Source organism: Chiloscyllium plagiosum, chromosome 13 (assembly GCF_004010195.1).
Source record: "Chiloscyllium plagiosum isolate BGI_BamShark_2017 chromosome 13, ASM401019v2, whole genome shotgun sequence".
NCBI lineage: Eukaryota > Metazoa > Chordata > Chondrichthyes > Orectolobiformes > Hemiscylliidae > Chiloscyllium > Chiloscyllium plagiosum.
The window spans coordinates 67,976,136-67,986,349 of record NC_057722.1 but is presented as its reverse complement, the minus strand read 5'-3'; positions in this window follow the sequence as shown (position 1 = coordinate 67,986,349).

Sequence of the window (10,214 nt, the reverse complement as noted above, 5' to 3'; positions counted from 1 at the left end):
CTATCGGAAAGATGTTGTGAAGCTTGAAAGGGTTCAGAAAAGATTTACAAGGATGTTGCCAGGGTTGGAGGATTTGAGCTACAGGGAGAGGCTGAACAGGTTGGGGCTGTTTTCCCTGGAGCGTGGGAGGCTGAGTGGTGACCTTATAGAAGTTTACAAAATTATGAGGGGTATGGATAGGGTAAATAGACAAAGCCTTTTCCCTGGGGTTGGGGAGTCCAGAACTGGAGGGCATAGGTTTCGGGTGAGAGGAGAAAGATATAAAAGAGACTTAAAGGGGCAACTTTTTCACGTAGAGGGTGGTACGTGCAATGAATGAGCGGCCAGAGGATGTGATGGAGGCTCGTACAATTGCAATATTTAAGAGGCATTTGGATGCATATATGAATAGAAGGGGTTTAGAGGGATATGGGCCGTGTGCTGGCAGGTGGGACTAGATTGGGTTGGGATATCTGGTCTGCATGGATGGGTTGGACCGAAGGGTCTGCTTCCATGCTGTACATCTCTATGACTCTATGACTCTAAATCCCACCATGGCACATGGTGGAATTTGAATGAAAATCTGGAATTAAGAGTCCAATGATAACTATGAGCCAATTGTCAGAAAAACCCATCTGGTTCACTAATACCTTTTAAGGAAGGAAACTGCCGTCCTTCCCTGGTCTCGACCCACAGCAATCTGGTCAACTCTTAACTGCCCTCTAGACAATTTGGAATTGGCAATAAATGCTGGCCTACCAGTGATGCCCATATCCATGAAGAAAAGAAGTTCTATTACTATAGTGTAGGTTGGAGGAGTGAACTGCTTTATTTCCCACACCCACTCCTCAACTGGTCATATAAAAGTTGCTTGACAGGACAACTACAATTCCAGCACCACTCTAATCTAGACTCTGGTTTCCAGCATCTGCAGTCATTGTTTTTACCAACTACAATTCCTGATGAAGGGCTTATGACTGAAATGTCAATTCACCTGCTCCTCGGATGCTGCCTGACCAGCTGTGCTCTTGCAGCTTCACTCGACACAATTACATAAAGGTCAGACTGTATTTAGTTTAGCATGAGAAATAAGTCAGCCAGGTATTTTTGGATAACAAATAATTGAAAAATTATTGACAACAGTGTTCAGACTGTCCAAAGATAATCATAACTTATATTCTAAGTTCCGGAATTAACATGAGGCAAACATGAGTAATAGAAAAACTATGGTCAAAAACCCTGCAGAGCATGTTGAAAAGCAAAAGGGGTCAAAATAAATATCATGGATTTCACATCAATCTCCTCCCTCCTCATAGAATCTACTCAACTTAATTTGTGTTATCTTCTAATAATACAAGAAATATAACACTAACTAGATCAATAAGTTGGACTTCATTTCCATTACTTTGATTTTTTTTAACAGGTTCTTCTGTGAATATTATTGCTTTTTTTTGTAGTCCACTACATCTGGACACATTCCCTTGAATTTTATTTAAACCGCTTTCTCAAGAGGCAATCTTTCGTGGGGCCTCACCCATTTATTACAAATTCAAGCTGGTTCACTGTACAATCAGCTCAAAATTGTTCAATCTCATTCCCTTGGTGGAGCCATTAACTTTCCCAAAACAGGTGAGTTTCTTTCAATGTCCGTAAATAGTGAAGTCAAATTTGCAGTTTTTCAATCAAAGGCAGTAACTTCCAAATTGAGAGCATTTTGCAATACTATGAATTCAACAGCCATGACTTCCTCAATTATTTCTCATCAACTGCTCAGGTGCTGACAATTTTTATACCATTATATTTTCTGATAATGTTTTCATGCCTATATTAATTTCAAAGAGTTTCAGAGGCTAACTCATTATAAGTTTCACTTAAATGTCAGGTATATTATCCTCTCGCTTTATTACTAAAGCTAACACAAAGTAATTATGCAACAAGCTTGTCATTTTAAAATTTCAATTTGCAATATGATTTTTTTAAGAGCTGAGCAGAACGGTAATGGGAAGAATGTCATGAGGAAAATGACATAAGTAAAATTAGCACGAGACATGTCTTGATTGTAAAATGGATGGACTGCAGAAAGGAATTTAAACGAGTCAAATCACCTTGATTAAATAACACTAATCTTGTGCCTAAAGGTTTTATGTAGGCATGTTGTATGGAGGAAAAGACTTGCACAGATGATGGATCCTTCAGGGGAGAAGCAGTGAACTAAATATATGGAGAGAATTGGGCGATTAATACCGAGGGTTATTCCCTTAACATTAACCTTAACAATCATTTTCTTGTAATATAAGTCGGAAAAAAACCTTTATTGTTAATCACGATATTCATTACCAGTGTTTCTGTCTTGCTTAATTCAAGTGTGTTTGATGATGGTTGGTATGTAGCAGCTATCCATTGCAAAGAGAGCAGATGGAACATCAAGAGTGCAGAAGAACCCTTAGGTACTGTATTGTCATTAGAAGAACAATTAAGTACAATGTGCACAGACATGTTCATGTAGCATATGGGGCAAATCATCAAATGTATGATTAATAAATCTGCACCCACGTCCAACCTCCTTAGGCCAGCAAATCTCCCGCACTGCTAATTCCACAGATCTCACCATATTTTTAGTTAAAAGATATTTTTTTTCGAGCTATGTGCTGGTTTGGGTTGCACTCTGACTTACAAGGTACCAGGTTCAAGTCCTGTTCCAGGACAACAACACTCTAGGCTGACACTCCAGTGCAGTAATGTACTGTCAGTAGAGACTTACTTCACATGAAATATTGATGAGGTCCTTCTCCCCTCTTAAGCAAATGTACAATACCCTATGTTGCTATATGTGGGTAGTGGCACAGTGGTTAGCACTGCTACGTCACAGCGCCAGAGACCCAGGTTCAATTCCTGCCTCAGGCAATTGCCTATGTGGAGTTTGCACATTCTCCCTGTATCTGCGTAGGTTTCCTCCCACAGTCCAAAAAATGTGTAGGTCAGGTGAATTGGCCATGCTAAATTGCCTGTAGCTTTAGGTGTAGGGGAATGGGTCTGGGTGGGTTGCTCTTCAGAGGGTCGGTATGGACTTGTTTGGCCGAAGGGCCTGTTTCCACAATGTAAGTAATCTAATCTAATATTGGAGAAGAAAAATCCAGTGGATATTAATCCCTCAATACACATCACTGAAACAGGTTATCTTAAGATTTTCCTGGAATCCCTACAGTGTGGAAACAGGCCATTCAGCCCAACAAGTCTACACTGACCCTCTGAAGGGCCACTCACCCAGGCCTGTTTCCCTAACATTTATTCCTGACAAATGCACCTAACCTGCACACTATGGGCAATTTAGCATGGCCAATCCTCCTGATCTGCACATCTGTGGACTGTGGGAGGAAACACACGCAGGCACAGAGAGAATGTGCAAATTTCACACAGACAGTCACCTGAGGCTGGAATGAAAGCCAGGCCCCTGATACTGTGAGGCAGCAGTGCTACACCACTGAGCCACCACATTAGTCTGACCAGAATCAGCTTCTTGTAGCAAACAAATTTGTTGCTGTATTTCTTACATTTCAATAGTGACTACATTTTAAAATTGTCTCATTAGCTGTAAAGAACTTATTATATCTAATGTTTGTGAAACATGTTTTATAAATGCAAGACTGTATTTTTCTTTCACCTGTTTCACTCAGTTTCATTTTAATATGTGTCAATTTAACATTTAAGCACAATGGCAGCTTGCTTACTTAGTGGGATCTGACCCATATAAATTTCTCCATGCAACCCTTTCACTGTACACTCATTAAGAACACAGAAAATAGGAGCAGGAGTAGGCCGTTCAGCCCTTCCAGCCTGCCCCACCATTCAATATGATCATGGCTGATCGTGCAATCTCAGCATCCCCACTCCCGCTGTCTCTCCACACCCCTTTGATCCCTTTCGCCTCAAGGGCCATGTCCAGCTCCCTCTTGAATATATGCAACAAACTAGCCTCAACAGCCTCCTTTGGGAGAGAATTCCACAGGTTCACAACTCCCCAAGTGAAGAAATTCTTCCTCACCTTAGGCCTGAATGCCTTACCCTTTATTCTTTGACTGTGACTCCTAGTTGTGGACTTCCCCAACATCAGGAACATTTTCCCCGAATCTAGCCTGTGCCATCACAATTTTATATGTTTCCATAACAAGTCTCATACTGAACTTATCCCAATACCACCTCAGTTTGAATATACTAGGAATTTTGCAAAACCTACCAAAGCATCCAGTGACTATTATTTCAGTATATCTCAAATCTGCTACAAATGGTCCCCGATTTCTGAACATCCAACTTGTGAACACTGGTATCTACAAATGAAATTACATACAGGGGTGTGTTAATATTAATTTTGAAGATCTGACATACACACGATTGCTTGTAAGTATGAACAGCTGTTTTATATTATATTGCATTGTGTTCTGATTTGCGTAAAAAATTGAATTAGGAACGTACTCAAGAATGGAACTCATTCATCACTGGCGCTCTGCCTGTAATTGCAATTCATTTTTTTTTCCACATCCCAATATATTTAATCAAGTCGTCTGATTTTCATCAGATTGTTCCTTCCTTCAAGTTAGGTGTAGATGTTTTCAGTGTTTGTCATGATATTGGTTTGCCCACATGACTGAAAATATTTCCCTGCAACTCATCCTGCAAGAATATCCCTGACATTCTCAGTGAAGCTGTTGTCACTGGACTACTGAATGGTTTATCATTCTAACCTAACTCAGAAGGTTGTGAATTTAAATCCTATTCCAGAGATTTGATCATGTAATCTAGGTGGATAGTCACAAAGGGTTCGCAGAGGTGCCGTTTTGCGGATGAAACATTAAAATGATGAAGCCTCAGCTAACCTCTCAAGAAGGCAAAAGTGAGGACTGCAGATGCTGGAAACCAGTGTCTAGATTAGAGTGGTGCTGGAAAAGCACAGCAGGTCAGGCAGCATCCAAGGAGCAGGAAAATCAACATTTCGGGCAAAAGCCCTTCATCACAGAGGAGGGTATTTTCACTGGTACTTTGGGATTTATCCCTCTAGCATTATCACTCAGAATAAATTATTTGCTCATTATGGTTTGTAGACCCTGTTGTGTAATAAGGAACATGGGATTTAGTTATTCAAGTCTGTTCCACCATTCAATAAGATTGCGATTGATTAGATTGTGAACTCAATTCCAGATTTTTGTCTTCTCCCCCATAACTCTGTGCTTCCTATCAAGATTCTATCTAACCTATGAGGAGAAAGTGAGGTCTGCAGATGCTGGAGATCAGAGCTGAAAATGTGTTGCTGGAAAAGCGCAGCAGGTCAGGCAGCATCCAGGGAACAGGAGAATCGACGTTTCGGGCATAAGCCCTTCTTCAGGAATCCTGAAGAAGGGCTTATGCCCGAAACGTCGATTCTCCTGTTCCCTGGATGCTGCCTGACCTGCTGCGCTTTTCCAGCAACACATTTTTAGCTTCTATCTAACCTAGTCTTGTATAAATTCAGAAACTAGGGGAAAGTGAGGATTGCAGATGCTGGAGATCAGAGTCAAAAAGGGTGGTGCTAGAAAAGCACAGCAAGTCAGGCAGCATCCAAGATGCAGGAGAATCGACATTTCAGGCATAAGCCCTTTATCAGGAATGCTCCTCAGATGCTGCCTGACCAGCTGTGCTTATCCAGCACTACACTTTTTGACTTGTACAAGTTCAGACTCAACCTCCAACGCTGTCTGGAATAGAGAATTCCGCAGGCTGTTAATCCTATGAGAGAAAAACAATCCTCCTCATCTCTGTCTTAAAAATGAGTCCTCTTAGACTGTGTCTCCTGGTTCGAATCAGCCTTACTAGGACAGCATGGTAACTCAGTGGTTAGCACTGTTGCCTCATAGCATCAGGGACCGGGGTGCAACCCCAAACTTGGGTGACTGTCTGTGTGGAGTTTGCACTGTCCAAAGATGTGCAAGTAAGGTGGATTGGCCATGCTAACTTGCCCATAGTGTTCATGGATGTATAGAGTGGGTGACTTAGTCAAGGAAAATGCAGGGTTACAGGGAAGGGGTGAGGGGGCATGGTTGGGTCTGGGTGTGATATTTGTTGGAGAGTCGATGTGCACTTGATGGACCAAATGGCTTCTTTCACACTTTAGTGATTCTATGATTATATGAGAAGTAGCCTTCTTGTGGCATCTACCCCCTAAGATCCCTTCTGGATCTTTGATGTTTCAGTAAGATCACCTCTCATTCTTCCAAACTCCAATGGAGAAAGGTCCAAGCTGTTCAAACATAACAGTTCAAGAAGGTAGCTCACTACCAGTTTCTCAAGGGCAGCTAGGGCTAGGCAATAAATCCTGGGATAGCTAGCAAAGCCTACATCCCTGAATCAATAACAAACAAAGCTTATCCATTATTTAACTCCAGAGTATCTTTGGTGGTCCCTCGCAGATGAGGATGACTCTCTCCCAATCTCAGGGTGAGCCTGTTAGGTGGCTGTACAGACCAATGGAGTTACACTTGGGGCAGAAGGTGGTCATGGGAAGGGAGAGAGTGGGGCGTTGGTGTGGCAGCGCGTTCCTATTTCTATTTTCTTCCAGCTTCCGCTTTTTCCCCACGGCAAGTCTTGAGGTGCTAGATGCCTTCCCGGATGCTCCTCCTCATCCAAATGCTCCAGATAACCTCCCTCCCCATCCCCCCCCTCCCTTCCCAGCCTCTCCCCCTCACTACCACTGCTCCCTGCCACCAACAGGATCCATTCCTCTACCTGTCTTCACCTATCCCCATTTCACCCCCCCCCCCGCCCCCACCTCTCCCTTTATCTGAAGCTCCCCTTACACCCACCCCCAGTCCTAAAGAAGGGTTACACCTGAAGCATCAACTCTGCACCTCCTGATGCTGCCTGTCTTCCCCCTCCATTTTGGACGGTCCCAGACCAGTTAGGTAAAAACAATGACTGCAGATGCTGGAAACCAGATTCTGGATTAGCGGTGCTGGAAGAGCACAGCACAGTGTTTCCTAAGTGTCTGTGGGAATGCTGCATTTAGTCAGTGAGGCCTTGAGCGTATCCCTGAGGCGCTTCCACTGTCCCACCTGGGGCTCGCCTGCCGTATCAGAGCTGGGGGTTGAGCACCTGCTTGGGGAGTCTTATGTCGGCCTTGGGGATGAAATGCCCAGCCTATCGTAGCCGATCAAGGGGGGTCAGTGTCTCGATACTGGGGATGTGGCCTGTTCAAGGACACTGGTGTTGATGTGTCTGTCTCCCAGAGGATTGGCAGGATCTTGCGCAGGCAGCATTGATGTCTGCTACAGACAGTTCACTTATCAGAGCTATAGATAACCCTTTACATACTCCAGTATATATTGCTGTAAGAACCTGTTCCAGGTACACTTCATTAACTCATTTCCTCAGCTTCCCTTGCCAATCTGATTTAGTCAATCTACATACAGATTAAAGTCAACCATTATTATTGTGGTATCTCTTTCTTACACATCCTGTTTATCTATTTATTCTGGTCTCCCTGCAGAGGAAGGATGTTGTGAAACTTGAAAGGGTTCAGAAAAGATTTACGAGGATGTTGCCTGCTTTGGAGGATTTGAGCTACAGGGAGAGGCTGAAGAGACTAGGGCTATTTTCCCTGTAGCATCGGAGACTGAGGGGTGACCATATAATGGTTTATAAAATCATGAGGGGCATGGATAGGATAAATAGACAAAGTCTTTTCCCCAGGGTCGGGCGAAAGTATAAGGTCAAGGTGAGAAGGGAAAGATTTAAAAGGAACCTAAGGGTCAACATTTTCATGCAGAGGGTGGTGCGTGTGTGGAATGAGCTGCCGGAGGAAGTGGTGGAGGCTGGTACACTGACAACATTTAAAAGGCATCTGGATGGGTATGTGAATAGGAAGGGTTTGGACAGATAGTAGCCAAATGCTGGCAAATGGGACTAGATTTGTTTAGGATATTTAGTCGTCATGGACAAGTTGAACCAAAGGGTCTATTTCGATTCTGTAGAACTCTATGACTCTATGATTCTATGACATTGTCCTACAGTGCGACTATTATTTGGGAAACTATAATATACCCTTACCTGTCACCTCTTACCTTTCTCAGTTCTTATTTATACCCAAGCTGATCTTGCTCTTTTAAATTCAGGACAATATAATATTAGTGCCATTCTTAATTGGCAGGACTATCCCGGAACTTCTTCCTAGCTTCCTATCTTTTTCAAAGTGTCAAACGTTATTCAATATTTAGGTCCCAAGGTAATGGCTATCAGGTTATATTTACGTTCAAAAGTGAATAAACTTCAAAGAGTATTTGGGAAATTCTAAGGTCTCGAAAGTTGCTACATAAATGCAAGTTCTTTTTATATTTGCTTTACATCATTTATAATAGTTAAAGGACTCATTAGAGTTATGAGAATTAACATATTGCCTGAAATGCGTCACAGTAACTCACTAGGTATGATTTAAATTGTGGATTATTAAGATATTTGGAAAAAGGGGGAGTTTTAAGCTACTTTTTCAAAAAGAATGAAGCAAATATGACCCCCAATTAAAGGGTTACAGCTAGCCTTAATTCAGACAACTTAACTACAATAAAACAGCTTCCCTGAGGCTTGAAAAGCTCATGTTTTAGATAATTAAACGCAGTCAGGTGGGATTTGCAGAAATACATCTCCCCTACAGAGCTACATGACTTTATAAATATAGAATAATAGACATCTGGGAGTCAGTTACAAGGACCCAATTCAATCAAGGGCTCTGATTCTGCCATAAACTGAAAAGAGCAAAACTCAAGTGATTTGTGAGAAACATCTGATCCCTCGGATTTGATTTCAGCCTTCAGCTTATTGCTGCACTTCATTTACTGACTGAATAGTTAATAGATATTTTTCTTCCAAAGTCATGCACTTTGCAAGTTTCTGTCTGAACTTTCAGACACTAATACGCCAAAACGTTAATGCCCTTGTATCTGTAACGTTACTCATGCCACAATCAAGCATCCAGCAGGTCAGTTCAGCACTTCGAGGGATTTAAAAAAGACTAAAGAGCCGCATACAAGCAAGCAATAAAAGCATTAAATACTGAAAATATACAGTAGGTCTCTCAGGAGAACAAAAAACAAGTTGCAGTTTGCATATGAAATATCCAAGGTGGCACGGTGGCTCAGTGGTTAGCACTGTTGCCTCATAGTACTAGGGATCTGGGTTGAATTCAAGCCTCGGGTGACTATCTGCATGGAGTTTGCACATTCTCCCGCGTTTCCTCCGGGTGCTCCAGTTTCCTCCCACAATCCAAAGATGTGCAGGTCAGGTGAATTAGCCATGCGAAATTGCTCATAGTGTTAGGTGCATTAGTCAGAGGGAAATGGGTCTGGGTGGGTTACTCTTCGGAGGGTCAGTGTGGACTGGTTGGGCAGAAGGGTCTGTTTCCACACTGTAGGGAATCTAACCAATTGTCAGAGCTGTCTGTTTGACAATGAACTAAACTTGAAATTTTAATTTTCTTTGAACAACTGACTGTACTCCAGCATTTAATGTTATTGTTTACAAGTGATCAGTCTTTCCAGTGTGTTTTTTTCTCTTAATTAAAGACCCATCCCACCCTGATTATAATTCCTTCCAACCTCTTCCATCAGGCAGAAGATACAAAAGCTTAAATACACGTACCAACAGATTCAAGAACAGCTTCTTCCCCACTGTAATCAGACTTCTGAAAGGACCACGCCAATGTTAAATTTAAATGGTGATCCTGCTCTTTGTGCACCTTATCTGTAGCTGTAACATTGTCTGGCTCGCTCTGTTCTATTTCCCAAACGCACTTTGTATGGTGTGATCTGCCTGTACTGCATGCAGAACAAAACCTATCACTGTCCCGAAGTACGTGTGACAGCAATAAATCAAATCAAGAAAAAGATTTTTCATGAGATGTGGGTATTGCTGGCATCCCTAAATGTCCTGGATCTGAGTGGATAGCTCAGCTAATTCAGAGGGGGCAGTCAATCACATTGCTGTGGCTCTGGATACACAAGTTGGCCAGACCAGGTAAGGACAGTAGGTTTCCTTCCCTCAAAGACACGAGTGAATCGGATCAACAACAGATGGTTTCTTGGTCACCATTACTGAAACTAGCTTCCAATGCCAGATTTAAAAGTATATTCAAACTCCTCAGTTATTGTGGTGATGTTTAAACCAATATCCCTGGAACATTGGCTTGAGCTACTTGATTACCTGTGCAGTGACAGTTC